The following is a 15,905-nucleotide window of genomic DNA, read 5'->3' on the forward strand; positions in this document are numbered from 1 at the left end:
CAGCCGGAGCCCGGCTCAGGAACTGCGAATGTCCGGGGATTCCTCCCACACCAAAGGGGCCAGGACCAAAAGCTCTTGCTGCTCTTCAAGGAGCCACGCAACCCCATTCACAGCCCCACAAACGCTGGTGCTCTCTCTTGCGACAGCCTCCCAAAGTCCAATACTAGCTGCCTGCGCTGCTGAGTACAGCCGGAGCCCGGCTCACCAATTGCGAACGTCCAGGGATTCCTCCCACACCAAAGGTGCCAGGACCAAAAGCTCTTGCTGCTCTTCAAGGAGCCAGGCAACCCCATTCACAGCCCCACAAACGATGGCGCTCTCTCTTGCAACAGCCTCCCAAAGTCCAATACTAGCTGCCTGCACCCCTCGGTACAGCCGGAGCCCGGCTCACCAATTGCGAACGTCCAGGGATTCCTCCCACACCAAAGGGGCCAGGACCAAAAGCTCTTGCTGCTCTTCAAGGAGCCAGGCAACCCCATTCACAGCCCCACAAACGATGGCGCTCTCTCTTGCGACAGCCTCCCAAAGTCCAATACTAGCTGCCTGCGCCGATCGGTACGGCCGGAGCCCGGCTCACCAATTGCGAACGTCCAGGGATTCCTGCCACACCAAAGGTGCCAGGACCAAAAGCTCTTGCTGCTCTTCAAGGAGCCAGGCAACCCCATTCACAGCCCCACAAACGATGGCGCTCTCTCTTGCGACAGCCTCCCAAAGTCCAATACTAGCTGCCTGCGCGGCTCGGTACAGCCGGAGCCCGGCTCAGCAATTCCGAACGTCCAGGGATTCCTCCCACACCAAAGGGGCCAGGACCAAAAGCTCTTGCTGCTCTTCAAGGAGCCACGCAACCCCATTCACAGCCCCACAAACGCTGGCGCTCTCTCTTGCGACAGCCTCCCAAAGTCCAATACTAGCTGCCTGCACCCCTCGGTACAGCCGGACCCCGGCTCAGCAATTGCGAACGTCCAGGGATTCCTCCCACACCAAAGGGGCCAGGACCAAAAGCTCTTGCTGCTCTTCAAGGAGCCAGGCAAGCCCATTCACAGCCCCACAAACGCTGGCGCTCTCTCTTGCGACAGCCTCCCAAAGTCCAATACTAGCTGCCTGTGCCGCTCGGTACAGCCGGAGCCCGGCTCAGCAATTGAGAACGTCCAGGAATTCCTCCCACACCAAAGGGGCCAGGACCAAAAGCTCTTGCTGCTCTTCAAGGAGCCAGGCAACCCCATTCACAGCCCCACAAACGATGGTGCTCTCTCTTGCGAGAACCTCCCAAAGTCCAATACTACCTGCCTGCACCCCTCGGTACGGCCGGAGCCCGGCTCAGCAATTGCGAACGTCCAGGGATTCCTGCCACACCAAAGGTGCCAGGACCAAAAGCTCTTGCTGCTCTTTAAGGAGCCGGGCAACCCCAGTCACAGCCCCACAAACGCTGGCGCTCTCTCTTGCGACAGCCTCCCAAAGTCCAATACTAGCTGCCTGCGCGGCTCGGTACAGCCGGAGCCCGGCTCAGCAATTGCAAACGTCCAGGGATTCCTGCCACACCAAAGGTGCCAGGACCAAAAGCTCTTGCTGCTCTTCAAGGAGCCAGGCAACCCCATTCACAGCCCCACAAACGCTGGCGCTCTCTCTTGCGACAGCCTCCCAAAGTCCAATACTAGCTGCCTGCACCCCTCGGTACAGCCGGAGCCCGGCTCACCAATTGCGAACGTCCAGGGATTCCTCCCACACCAAAGGGGCCAGGACCAAAAGCTCTTGCTGCTCTTCAAGGAGCCAGGCAACCCCATTCACAGCCCCACAAACGATGGAGCTCTCTCTTGCGACAGCCTCCCAAAGTCCAATACCAGCTGCCTGCGCCGCTGAGTACAGCCGGAGCCCAGCTCAGGAACTGCGAATGTCCGGGGATTCCTCCCACACCAAAGGTGCCAGGACCAAAAGCTCTTGCTGCTCTTCAAGGAGCCAGGCAACCGCATTCACAGCCCCACAAACGCTGGCGCTCTCTCTTGCGACAGCCTCCCAAAGTCCAATACTAGCTGCCTTTGCCGCTGAGTACAGCCGGAGCCCGGCTCACCAATTGCAAACGTCCAGGGATTCCTGCCACACCAAAGGTGCCAGGACCAAAAGCTCTTGCTGCTCTTCAAGGAGCCAGGCAACCCCATTCACAGCCCCACAAACGCTGGCGCTCTCTCTTGCGACAGCCTCCCAAAGTCCAATACTAGCTGCCTGCACCCCTCGGTACAGCCGGAGCCCGGCTCAGGAACTGCGAACGTCCAGGGATTCCTGCCACACCAAAGGTGCCAGGACCAAAAGCTCTTGCTGCTCTTCAAGGAGCCAGGCAACCCCATTCACAGCCCCACAAATGATGGAGCTCTCTCTTGCGACAGCCTCCCAAAGTCCAATACTACCTGCCTGCACCCCTCGGTACAGCCGGAGCCCGGCTCAGCAATTCCGAACGTCCAGGGATTCCTCCCACACCAAAGGGGCCAGGACCAAAAGCTCTTGCTGCTCTTCAAGGAGCCAGGCAACCCCAGTCACAGCCCCACAAACGCTGGCGCTCTCTCTTGCGACAGCCTCCCAAAGTCCAATACTAGCTGCCTGCGCGGCTCGGTACAGCCGGAACCCGGCTCAGCAATTGCAAACGTCCAGGGATTCCTGCCACACCAAAGGTGCCAGGACCAAAAGCTCTTGCTGCTCTTCAAGGAGCCAGGCAACCCCATTCACAGCCCCACAAACGATGGCGCTCTCTCTTGCGACAGCCTCCCAAAGTCCAATACTAGCTGCCTGCACTCCTCGGTACAGCCGGAGCCCGGCTCAGCAATTGCGAACGTCCAGGGATTCCTCCCACACCAAAGGGGCCAGCACCAAAAGCTCTTGCTGCTCTTCAAGGAGCCAGGCAACCCCATTCACAGCCCCACAAACGATGGAGCTCTCTCTTGCGACAGCCTCCCAAAGTCCAATACCAGCTGCCTGCGCCGCTGAGTACAGCCGGAGCCCAGCTCAGGAACTGTGAATGTCCGGGGATTCCTCCCACACCAAAGGTGCCAGGACCAAAAGCTCTTGCTGCTCTTCAAGGAGCCAGGCAACCCCATTCACAGCCCCACAAACGCTGGCGCTCTCTCTTGCGACAGCCTCCCAAAGTCCAATACTAGCTGCCTGCACCCCTCGGTACAGCCGGACCCCGGCTCAGCAATTGCGAACGTCCAGGGATTCCTCCCACACCAAAGGGGCCAGGACCAAAAGCTCTTACTGCTCTTCAAGGAGACAGGCAAGCCCATTCACAGCCCCACAAACGCTGGCGCTCTCTCTTGCGAGAGCCTCCCAAAGTCCAATACTAGCTGCCTGTGCCGCTCGGTACAGCCGGAGCCCGGCTCAGCAATTGCGAACGTCCAGGGATTCCTCCCACACCAAAGGTGCCAGGACCAAAAGCTCTTGCTGCTCTTCAAGGAGCCAGGCAACCCCATTCACAGCCCCACAAACGCTGGCGCTCTCTCTTGCGACAGCCTCCCAAAGTCCAATACTAGCTGCCTGTGCCGCTCGGTACAGCCGGAGCCCGGCTCAGCAATTGCGAACGTCCAGGGATTCCTGCCACACCAAAGGTGCCAGGACCAAAAGCTCTTGCTGCTCTTCAAGGAGCCAGGCAACCCCATTCACAGCCCCACAAACGATGGAGCTCTCTCTTGCGACAGCCTCCCAAAGTCCAATACCAGCTGCCTGCGCCGCTGAGTACAGCCGGAGCCCAGCTCAGGAACTGCGAATGTCCGGGGATTCCTCCCACACCAAAGGGGCCAGGACCAAAAGCTCTTGCTGCTCTTCAAGGAGCCAGGCAACCGCATTCACAGCCCCACAAACGCTGGCGCTCTCTCTTGCGACAGCCTCCCAAAGTCCAATACTAGCTGCCTTTGCCGCTGAGTACAGCCGGACCCCGGCTCAGCAATTGCGAACGTCCAGGGATTCCTCCCACACCAAAGGGGCCAGGACCAAAAGCTCTTGCTGCTCTTCAAGGAGCCAGGCAACCCCATTCACAGCCCCACAAACGCTGGCGCTCTCTCTTGCGACAGCCTCCCAAAGTCCAATACTAGCTGCCTGTGCCGCTCGGTACAGCAGGAGCCCGACTCACCAATTGAGAACGTCCAGGAATTCCTCCCACACCAAAGGGGCCAGGACCAAAAGCTCTTGCTGCTCTTCAAGGAGCCAGGCAACCCCATTCACAGCCCCACAAACGCTGGTGCTCTCTCTTGCGACAGCCTCCCAAAGTCCAATACTACCTGCCTGCACCCCTCGGTACGGCCGGAGCCCGGCTCAGCAATTGCAAACGTCCAGGGATTCCTGCCACACCAAAGGGGCCAGGACCAAAAGCTCTTGCTGCTCTTCAAGGAGCCAGGCAACCCCAGTCACAGCCCCACAAACGCTGGCGCTCTCTCTTGCGACAGCCTCCCAAAGTCCAATACTAGCTGCCTGCGCCGCTCGGTACAGCCGGAGCCCGGCTCAGCAATTGCAAACGTCCAGGGATTCCTGCCACACCAAAGGTGCCAGGACCAAAAGCTCTTGCTGCTCTTCAAGGAGCCAGGCAACCCCAGTCACAGCCCCACAAACGCTGGCGCTCTCTCTTGCGACAGCCTCCCAAAGTCCAATACTAGCTGCCTGCACCCCTCGGTACAGCCGGACCCCGGCTCAGCAATTGCGAACGTCCAGGGATTCCTCCCACACCAAAGGGGCCAGGACCAAAAGCTCTTGCTGCTCTTCAAGGAGCCAGGCAACCCCATTCACAGCCCCACAAACGATGGCGCTCTCTCTTGCGACAGCCTCCCAAAGTCCAATACTAGCTGCCTGTGCCGCTCGGTACAGCAGGAGCCCGGCTCACCAATTGCGAACGTCCAGGAATTCCTCCCACACCAAAGGGGCCAGGACCAAAAGCTCTTGCTGCTCTTCAAGGAGCCAGGCAACCCCATTCACAGCCCCACAAACGCTGGTGCTCTCTCTTGCGACAGCCTCCCAAAGTCCAATACTAGCTGCCTGCGCGGCTCGGTACAGCCGGAGCCCGGCTCACCAATTGCAAACGTCCAGGGATTCCTCCCACACCAAAGGGGCCAGGACCAAAAGCTCTTGCTGCTCTTCAAGGAGCCAGGCAACCCCAGTCACAGCCCCACAAACGCTGGCGCTCTCTCTTGCGACAGCCTCCCAAAGTCCAATACTAGCTGCCTGCACCCCTCGGTACAGCCGGAGCCCGGCTCAAGAACTGCGAATGTCCAGGGATTCCTGCCACACCAAAGGTGCCAGGACCAAAAGCTCTTGCTGCTCTTCAAGGAGCCAGGCAACCCCATTCACAGCCCCACAAACGATGGCGCTCTCTCTTGCGACAGCCTCCCAAAGTCCAATACTAGCTGCCTGCGCCGATCGGTACGGCCGGAGCCCGGCTCACCAATTGCGAACGTCCAGGGATTCCTCCCACACCAAAGGTGCCAGGACCAAAAGCTCTTGCTGCTCTTCAAGGAGCCAGGCAACCCCATTCACAGCCCCACAAACGATGGAGCTCTCTCTTGCGACAGCCTCCCAAAGTCCAATACCAGCTGCCTGCGCCGCTGAGTACAGCCGGAGCCCAGCTCAGGAACTGCGAATGTCCGGGGATTCCTCCCACACCAAAGGTGCCAGGACCAAAAGCTCTTGCTGCTCTTCAAGGAGCCAGGCAACCGCATTCACAGCCCCACAAACGCTGGCGCTCTCTCTTGCGACAGCCTCCCAAAGTCCAATACTAGCTGCCTTTGCCGCTGAGTACAGCCGGAGCCCGGCTCAGCAATTGCGAACGTCCAGGGATTCCTGCCACACCAAAGGTGCCAGGACCAAAAGCTCTTGCTGCTCTTCAAGGAGCCAGGCAACCCCATTCACAGCCCCACAAACGATGGCGCTCTCTCTTGCGACAGCCTCCCAAAGTCCAATACTAGCTGCCTGCACCCCTCGGTACGGCCGGACCCCGGCTCAGGAACTGCAAACGTCCAGGGATTCCTCCCACACCAAAGGGGCCAGGACCAAAAGCTCTTGCTGCTCTTTAAGGAGCCAGGCAACCCCATTCACAGCCCCACAAACGCTGGCGCTCTCTCTTGCGACAGCCTCCCAAAGTCCAATACTAGCTGCCTGCACCCCTCGGTACAGCCGGAGCCCGGCTCAGCAATTGCGAACGTCCAGGGATTCCTCCCACACCAAAGGTGCCAGGACCAAAAGCTCTTGCTGCTCTTCAAGGAGCCAGGCAACCCCATTCACAGCCCCACAAACGCTGGCGCTCTCTCTTGCAAGAGACTCCCAAAGTCCAATACTAGCTGCCTTTGCCGCTGAGTACAGCCGGAGCCCGGCTCAGCAATTGCGAACGTCCAGGGATTCCTCCCACACCAAAGGTGCCAGGACCAAAAGCTCTTGCTGCTCTTCAAGGAGCCAGGCAACCCCATTCACAGCCCCACAAACGCTGGCGCTCTCTCTTGCGACAGCCTCCCAAAGTCCAATACTAGCTGCCTTTGCCGCTGAGTACAGCCGGAGCCCGGCTCAGCAATTGCGAACGTCCAGGGATTCCTCCCACACCAAAGGTGCCAGGACCAAAAGCTCTTGCTGCTCTTCAAGGAGCCAGGCAACCCCATTCACAGCCCCACAAACGCTGGTGTTCTCTCTTGCGACAGCCTCCCAAAGTCCAATACTAGCTGCCTGCACCCCTCGGTACAGCCGGAGCCCGGCTCAGCAATTGCGAACGTCCAGGGATTCCTCCCACACCAAAGGGGCCAGGACCAAAAGCTCTTGCTGCTCTTCAAGGAGCCAGGCAACCCCATTCACAGCCCCACAAACGATGGCGCTCTCTCTTGCGACAGCCTCCCAAAGTCCAATACTAGCTGCCTGTGCCGCTCGGTACAGCCGGAGCCCGGCTCAGCAATTGCGAACGTCCAGGGATTCCTCCCACACCAAAGGGGCCAGGACCAAAAGCTCTTGCTGCTCTTCAAGGAGCCAGGCAACCCCATTCACAGCCCCACAAACGCTGGTGTTCTCTCTTGCGACAGCCTCCCAAAGTCCAATACTAGCTGCCTGCACCCCTCGGTACAGCCGGAGCCCAGCTCAGCAATTACAAACGTCCAGGGATTCCTCCCACACCAAAGGGGCCAGCACCAAAAGCTCTTGCTGCTCTTCAAGGAGCCAGGCAACCCCATTCACAGCCCCACAAACGATGGCGCTCTCTCTTGCGACAGCCTCCCAAAGTCCAATACTAGCTGCCTGCACCCCTCGGTACAGCCGGAGCCCGGCTCAGGAACTGCGAATGTCCGGGGATTCCTCCCACACCAAAGGGGCCAGGACCAAAAGCTCTTGCTGCTCTTCAAGGAGCCAGGCAACCCCATTCACAGCCCCACAAACGCTGGCGCTCTCTCTTGCGAGAGACTCCCAAAGTCCAATACTAGCTGCCTGTGCCGCTCGGTACAACCGGAGCCTGGCTCAGCAATTGCGAACGTCCAGGGATTCCTGCCACACCAAAGGTGCCAGGACCAAAAGCTCTTGCTGCTCTTCAAGGAGCCAGGCAACCCCATTCACAGCCCCACAAACGCTGGCGCTCTCTCTTGCGACAGCCTCCCAAAGTCCAATACTACCTGCCTGCACCCCTCGGTACAGCCGGAGCCCGGCTCAGCAATTGCGAACGTCCAGGGATTCCTCCCACACCAAAGGTGCCAGGACCAAAAGCTCTTGCTGCTCTTCAAGGAGCCAGGCAACCCCATTCACAGCCCCACAAACGCTGGCGCTCTCTCTTGCGACAGCCTCCCAAAGTCCAATACTAGCTGCCTGCACCCCTCGGTACAGCCGGACCCCGGCTCAGCAATTGCGAACGTCCAGGGATTCCTCCCACACCAAAGGTGCCAGGACCAAAAGCTCTTGCTGCTCTTCAAGGAGCCACGCAACCCCATTCACAGCCCCACAAACGCTGGCGCTCTCTCTTGCGACAGCCTCCCAAAGTCCAATACTAGCTGCCTGCACCCCTCGGTACAGCCGGACCCCGGCTCAGCAATTGCGAACGTCCAGGGATTCCTCCCACACCAAAGGGGCCAGGACCAAAAGCTCTTGCTGCTCTTCAAGGAGCCAGGCAAGCCCATTCACAGCCCCACAAACGATGGCGCTCTCTCTTGCGACAGCCTCCCAAAGTCCAATACTAGCTGCCTGTGCCGCTCGGTACAGCAGGAGCCCGGCTCAGCAATTGAGAACGTCCAGGAATTCCTCCCACACCAAAGGGGCCAGGACCAAAAGCTCTTGCTGCTCTTCAAGGAGCCAGGCAACCCCATTCACAGCCCCACAAACGCTGGTGCTCTCTCTTGCGACAGCCTCCCAAAGTCCAATACTACCTGCCTGCACCCCTCGGTACGGCCGGAGCCCGGCTCAGCAATTGCGAACGTCCAGGGATTCCTGCCACACCAAAGGTGCCAGGACCAAAAGCTCTTGCTGCTCTTCAAGGAGCCAGGCAACTCCATTCACAGCCCCACAAACGCTGGCGCTCTCTCTTGCGACAGCCTCCCAAAGTCCAATACTAGCTGCCTGCGCGGCTCGGTACAGCCGGAGCCCGGCTCAGCAATTGCAAACGTCCAGGGATTCCTGCCACACCAAAGGTGCCAGGACCAAAAGCTCTTGCTGCTCTTCAAGGAGCCAGGCAACCCCATTCACAGCCCCACAAACGCTGGCGCTCTCTCTTGCGACAGCCTCCCAAAGTCGAATACCAGCTGCCTGCGCCGCTGAGTACAGCCGGAGCCCGGCTCAGGAACTGCAAATGTCCGGGGATTCCTCCCACACCAAAGGGGCCAGGACCAAAAGCTCTTGCTGCTCTTCAAGGAGCCACGCAACCCCATTCACAGCCCCACAAACGATGGCGCTCTCTCTTGCGAGAGACTCCCAAAGTCCAATACTAGCTGCCTGCGCTGCTCAGTACAGCCGGAGCCCGGCTCAGCAATTGCAAACGTCCAGGGATTCCTCCCACACCAAAGGGGCCAGCACCAAAAGCTCTTGCTGCTCTTCAAGGAGCCAGGCAACCCCAGTCACAGCCCCACAAACGCTGGCGCTCTCTCTTGCGACAGCCTCCCAAAGTCCAATACTAGCTGCCTGCGCCGCTCGGTACAGCCGGAGCCTGGCTCAGCAATTGCGAACGTCTAGGGATTCCTGCCACACCAAAGGTGCCAGGAACAAAAGCTCTTGCTGCTCTTTAAAGAGCCAGGCAACCCCAGTCACAGCCCCACAAACGATGGCGCTCTCTCTTGCGACAGCCTCCCAAAGTCCAATACTAGCTGCCTGCACCCCTCGGTACAGCCGGAGCCCGGCTCACCAATTGCGAACGTCCAGGGATTCCTCCCACACCAAAGGGGCCAGGACCAAAAGCTCTTGCTGCTCTTCAAGGAGCCACGCAACCCCATTCACAGCCCCACAAACGCTGGTGCTCTCTCTTGCGACAGCCTCCCAAAGTCCAATACTAGCTGCCTGCGCTGCTGAGTACAGCCGGAGCCCGGCTCACCAATTGCAAACGTCCAGGGATTCCTCCCACACCAAAGGTGCCAGGACCAAAAGCTCTTGCTGCTCTTCAAGGAGCCACGCAACCCCATTCACAGCCCCACAAACGATGGCGCTCTCTCTTGCAACAGCCTCCCAAAGTCCAATACTAGCTGCCTGTGCCGCTCGGTACAGCCGGAGCCCGGCTCAGCAATTGCGAACGTCCAGGTATTCCTCCCACACCAAAGGGGCCAGGACCAAAAGCTCTTGCTGCTCTTCAAGGAGCCAGGCAACCCCATTCACAGCCCCACAAACGCTGGCGCTCTCTCTTGCGACAGCCTCCCAAAGTCCAATACTAGCTGCCTGCACCCCTCGGTACAGCCGGAGCCCGGCTCAGCAATTGCGAACGTCCAGGGATTCCTCCCACACCAAAGGGGCCAGGACCAAAAGCTCTTGCTGCTCTTCAAGGAGCCAGGCAACCCCATTCACAGCCCCACAAACGATGGCGCTCTCTCTTGCGACAGCCTCCCAAAGTCCAATACTAGCTGCCTGTGCCGCTCGGTACAGCCGGAGCCCGGCTCACCAATTGCGAACGTCCAGGGATTCCTCCCACACCAAAGGTGCCAGGACCAAAAGCTCTTGCTGCTCTTCAAGGAGCCAGGCAACCCCATTCACAGCCCCACAAACGATGGCGCTCTCTCTTGCGACAGCCTCCCAAAGTCCAATACTAGCTGCCTGTGCCGCTCGGTACAGCCGGAGCCCGGCTCAGGAACTGCGAATGTCCGGGGATTCCTCCCACACCAAAGTGGCCAGGACCAAAAGCTCTTGCTGCTCTTCAAGGAGCCAGGCAACCCCATTCACAGCCCCACAAACGCTGGTGCTCTCTCTTGCGACAGCCTCCCAAAGTCCAATACTAGCTGCCCGCACCCCTCGGTACCGCCGGAGCCCAGCTCAGCAATTGCGAACGTCCAGGGATTCCTGCCACACCAAAGGTGCCAGGACCAAAAGCTCTTGCTGCTCTTCAAGGAGCCAGGCAACCCCATTCACAGCCCCACAAACGATGGCGCTCTCTCTTGCGACAGCCTCCCAAAGTCCAATACTAGCTGCCTGCACCCCTCGGTACAGCCGGAGCCCAGCTCAGCAATTGCGAACGTCCAGGGATTCCTCCCACACCAAAGGGGCCAGCACCAAAAGCTCTTGCTGCTCTTCAAGGAGACAGGCAACCCCATTCACAGCCCCACAAACGCTGGCGCTCTCTCTTGCGACAGCCTCCCAAAGTCCAATACTAGCTGCCTGCGCCCCTCGGTACAGCCGGAGCCCGGCTCAGCAATTGCGAACGTCCAGGGATTCCTCACACACCAAAGGTGCCAGGACCAAAAGCTCTTGCTGCTCTTCAAGGAGCCACGCAACCCCATTCACAGCCCCACAAACGCTGGCGCTCTCTCTTGCGACAGCCTCCCAAAGTCCAATACTAGCTGCCTGCACCCCTCGGTACAGCCGGAGCCCGGCTCACCAATTGCGAACGTCCAGGGATTCCTCCCACACCAAAGGGGCCAGGACCAAAAGCTCTTGCTGCTCTTCAAGGAGCCAGGCAACCCCATTCACAGCCCCACAAACGCTGGCGCTCTCTCTTGCGACAGCCTCCCAAAGTCCAATACTAGCTGCCTGCACCCCTCGGTACAGCCGGAGCCCGGCTCAGCAATTGCGAACGTCCAGGGATTCCTCCCACACCAAACGTGCCAGGACCAAAAGCTCTTGCTGCTCTTCAAGGAGCCAGGCAACCCCATTCACAGCCCCACAAACGATGGCGCTCTCTCTTGCGACAGCCTCCCAAAGTCCAATAATAGCTGCCAGCACCCCTCGGTACAGCCGGAACCAGGCTCAGCAATTGCGAACGTCCAGGGATTCCTGCCACACCAAAGGTGCCAGGACCAAAAGCTCTTGCTGCTCTTCAAGGAGCCAGGCAACCCCATTCACAGCCCCACAAACGATGGCGCTCTCTCTTGCGACAGCCTCCCAAAGTCCAATACTAGCTGCCTTTGCCGCTGAGTACAGCCGGAGCCCGGCTCAGCAATTGCGAACGTCCAGGGATTCCTCCCACACCAAAGGTGCCAGGACCAAAAGCTCTTGCTGCTCTTCAAGGAGCCAGGCAACCCCATTCACAGCCCCACAAACGCTGGCGCTCTCTCTTGCGACAGCCTCCCAAAGTCCAATACTAGCTGCCTTTGCCGCTGAGTACAGCCGGAGCCCGGCTCAGCAATTGCGAACGTCCAGGGATTCCTCCCACACCAAAGGTGCCAGGACCAAAAGCTCTTGCTGCTCTTCAAGGAGCCAGGCAACCCCATTCACAGCCCCACAAACGCTGGTGTTCTCTCTTGCGACAGCCTCCCAAAGTCCAATACTAGCTGCCTGCACCCCTCGGTACAGCCGGAGCCCGGCTCAGCAATTGCGAACGTCCAGGGATTCCTGCCACACCAAAGGGGCCAGGACCAAAAGCTCTTGCTGCTCTTCAAGGAGCCAGGCAACCCCATTCACAGCCCCACAAACGATGGCGCTCTCTCTTGCGACAGCCTCCCAAAGTCCAATACTAGCTGCCTGTGCCGCTCGGTACAGCCGGAGCCCGGCTCAGCAATTGCGAACGTCCAGGGATTCCTCCCACACCAAAGGTGCCAGGACCAAAAGCTCTTGCTGCTCTTCAAGGAGCCAGGCAACCCCATTCACAGCCCCACAAACGATGGCGCTCTCTCTTGCGACAGCCTCCCAAAGTCCAATACTAGCTGCCTGCACCCCTCGGTACAGCCGGAGCCCGGCTCAGGAACTGCGAATGTCCAGGGATTCCTCCCACACCAAAGGGGCCAGGACCAAAAGCTCTTGCTGCTCTTCAAGGAGCCACGCAACCCCATTCAGAGCCCCACAAACGATGGCGCTCTCTCTTGCGAGAGACTCCCAAAGTCCAATACTAGCTGCCTGTGCCGCTCGGTACAACCGGAGCCTGGCTCAGCAATTGCGAACGTCCAGGGATTCCTGCCACACCAAAGGTGCCAGGACCAAAAGCTCTTGCTGCTCTTCAAGGAGCCAGGCAACCCCATTCACAGCCCCACAAACGCTGGCGCTCTCTCTTGCGACAGCCTCCCAAAGTCCAATACTAGCTGCCTGCACCCCTCGGTACAGCCGGAGCCCGGCTCAGCAATTGCGAACGTCCAGGGATTCCTCCCACACCAAAGGTGCCAGGACCAAAAGCTCTTGCTGCTCTTCAAGGAGCCACGCAACCCCATTCACAGCCCCACAAACGCTGGCGCTCTCTCTTGCGACAGCCTCCCAAAGTCCAATACTAGCTGCCTGCGCCGCTCGGTACAGCCGGAGCCCGGCTCAGCAATTGCGAACGTCCAGGGATTCCTCCCACACCAAAGGTGCCAGGACCAAAAGCTCTTGCTGCTCTTCAAGGAGCCAGGCAACCCCATTCACAGCCCCACAAACGCTGGCGCTCTCTCTTGCGACAGCCTCCCAAAGTCCAATACTAGCTGCCTGCACCCCTCGGTACAGCCGGACCCCGGCTCAGCAATTGCGAACGTCCAGGGATTCCTCCCACACCAAAGGGGCCAGGACCAAAAGCTCTTGCTGCTCTTCAAGGAGCCAGGCAACCCCATTCACAGCCCCACAAACGATGGAGCTCTCTCTTGCGACAGCCTCCCAAAGTCCAATACTAGCTGCCTGTGCCGCTCGGTACAGCAGGAGCCCGGCTCAGCAATTGAGAACGTCCAGGAATTCCTCCCACACCAAAGGGGCCAGGACCAAAAGCTCTTGCTGCTCTTCAAGGAGCCAGGCAACCCCATTCACAGCCCCACAAACGATGGCGCTCTCTCTTGCGACAGCCTCCCAAAGTCCAATACTAGCTGCCTGCACCCCTCGGTATGGCCGGAGCCCGGCTCAGCAATTGCGAACGTCCAGGGATTCCTGCCACACCAAAGGTGCCAGGACCAAAAGCTCTTGCTGCTCTTCAAGGAGCCAGGCAACCCCAGTCACAGCCCCACAAACGCTGGCGCTCTCTCTTGCGACAGCCTCCCAAAGTCCAATACTAGCTGCCTGCGCGGCTCGGTACAGCCGGAGCCCGGCTCAGCAATTGCAAACGTCCAGGGATTCCTGCCACACCAAAGGTGCCAGGACCAAAAGCTCTTGCTGCTCTTCAAGGAGCCAGGCAACCCCATTCACAGCCCCACAAACGCTGGCGCTCTCTCTTGCGACAGCCTCCCAAAGTCCAATACCAGCTGCCTGCGCCGCTGAGTACAGCCGGAGCCCGGCTCAGGAACTGCAAATGTCCGGGGATTCCTCCCACACCAAAGGGGCCAGGACCAAAAGCTCTTGCTGCTCTTCAAGGAGCCAGGCAACCCCATTCACAGCCCCACAAACGCTGGCGCTCTCTCTTGCGACAGCCTCCCAAAGTCCAATACTACCTGCCTGCACCACCGAGTACAGCCGGAGCCCGGCTCAGGAACTGCGAACGTCCAGGGATTCCTGCCACACCAAAGGGGCCAGGACCAAAAGCTCTTGCTGCTCTTCAAGGAGCCAGGCAACCCCAGTCACAGCCCCACAAACGCTGGCGCTCTCTCTTGCGACAGCCTCCCAAAGTCCAATACTAGCTACCTGCGCCGCTCGGTACAGCCGGAGCCTGGCTCAGCAATTGCGAACGTCCAGGGATTCCTGCCACACCAAAGGTGCCAGGAACAAAAGCTCTTGCTGCTCTTTAAAGAGCCAGGCAACCCCAGTCACAGCCCCACAAACGATGGCGCTCTCTCTTGCGACAGCCTCCCAAAGTCCAATACTAGCTGCCTGCACCCCTCGGTACAGCCGGAGTCCGGCTCACCAATTGCGAACGTCCAGGGATTCCTCCCACACCAAAGGTGCCAGGACCAAAAGCTCTTGCTGCTCTTCAAGGAGCCAGGCAACCCCATTCACAGCCCCACAAACGATGGCGCTCTCTCTTGCGACAGCCTCCCAAAGTCCAATACTAGCTGCCTGCACCCCTCGGTACAGCCGGACCCAGGCTCAGCAATTGCGAACGTCCAGGGATTCCTCCCACACCAAAGGTGCCAGGACCAAAAGCTCTTGCTGCTCTTCAACGAGCCAGGCAACCCCATTCACAGCCCCACAAACGCTGGCGCTCTCTCTTGCGACAGCCTCCCAAAGTCCAATACCAGCTGCCTGCGCCGCTGAGTACAGCCGGAGCCCGGCTCAGGAACTGCGAATGTCCGGGGATTCCTCCCACACCAAAGGGGCCAGGACCAAAAGCTCTTGCTGCTCTTCAAGGAGCCACGCAACCCCATTCACAGCCCCACAAACGCTGGTGCTCTCTCTTGCGACAGCCTCCCAAAGTCCAATACTAGCTGCCTGCGCTGCTGAGTACAGCCGGAGCCCGGCTCACCAATTGCGAACGTCCAGGGATTCCTCCCACACCAAAGGTGCCAGGACCAAAAGCTCTTGCTGCTCTTCAAGGAGCCAGGCAACCCCAGTCACAGCCCCACAAACGCTGGCGCTCTCTCTTGCGACAGCCTCCCAAAGTCCAATACTAGCTGCCTGCACCCCTCGGTACAGCCGGAGCCCGGCTCAGCAATTGCGAACGTCCAGGGATTCCTCCCACACCAAAGGGGCCAGGACCAAAAGCTCTTGCTGCTCTTCAAGGAGCCAGGCAACCCCATTCACAGCCCCACAAACGCTGGCGCTCTCTCTTGCGACAGCCTCCCAAAGTCCAATACTAGCTGCCTGCACCCCTCGGTACAGCCGGAGCCCGGCTCAGCAATTGCAAACGTCCAGGGATTCCTGCCACACCAAAGGTGCCAGGACCAAAAGCTCTTGCTGCTCTTCAAGGAGCCAGGCAACCCCATTCACAGCCCCACAAACGCTGGCGCTCTCTCTTGCGACAGCCTCCCAAAGTCCAATACCAGCTGCCTGCGCCGCTGATTACAGCCGGAGCCTGGCTCAGTAACTGCAAATGTCCAGGGATTCCTCCCACACCAAAGGTGCCAGGACCAAAAGCTCTTGCTGCTCTTCAAGGAGCCACGCAACCCCATTCACAGCCCCACAAACGCTGGCGCTCTCTCTTGCGACAGCCTCCCAAAGTCCAATACTAGCTGCCTGCACCCCTCGGTACAGCCGGAGCCCGGCTCAGCAATTGCGAACGTCCAGGGATTCCTCCCACACCAAAGGGGCCAGGACCAAAAGCTCTTGCTGCTCTTCAAGGAGCCAGGCAACCCCATTCACAGCCCCACAAACGATGACGCTCTCTCTTGCGACAGCCTCCCAAAGTCCAATACTAGCTGCCTGTGCCACTGAGTACACCGGAGCCCGGCTCAGCAATTGCGAACGTCCAGGGATTCCTCCCACACCAAAGGTGCCAGGACCAAAAGCTCTTGCTGCTCTTCAAGGAGCCA

This window comes from Platalea leucorodia (assembly GCF_965183815.1).
Source record: "Platalea leucorodia genome assembly, chromosome: 21".
In the NCBI taxonomy this organism is placed as follows: Eukaryota; Metazoa; Chordata; class Aves; order Pelecaniformes; family Threskiornithidae; genus Platalea; species Platalea leucorodia.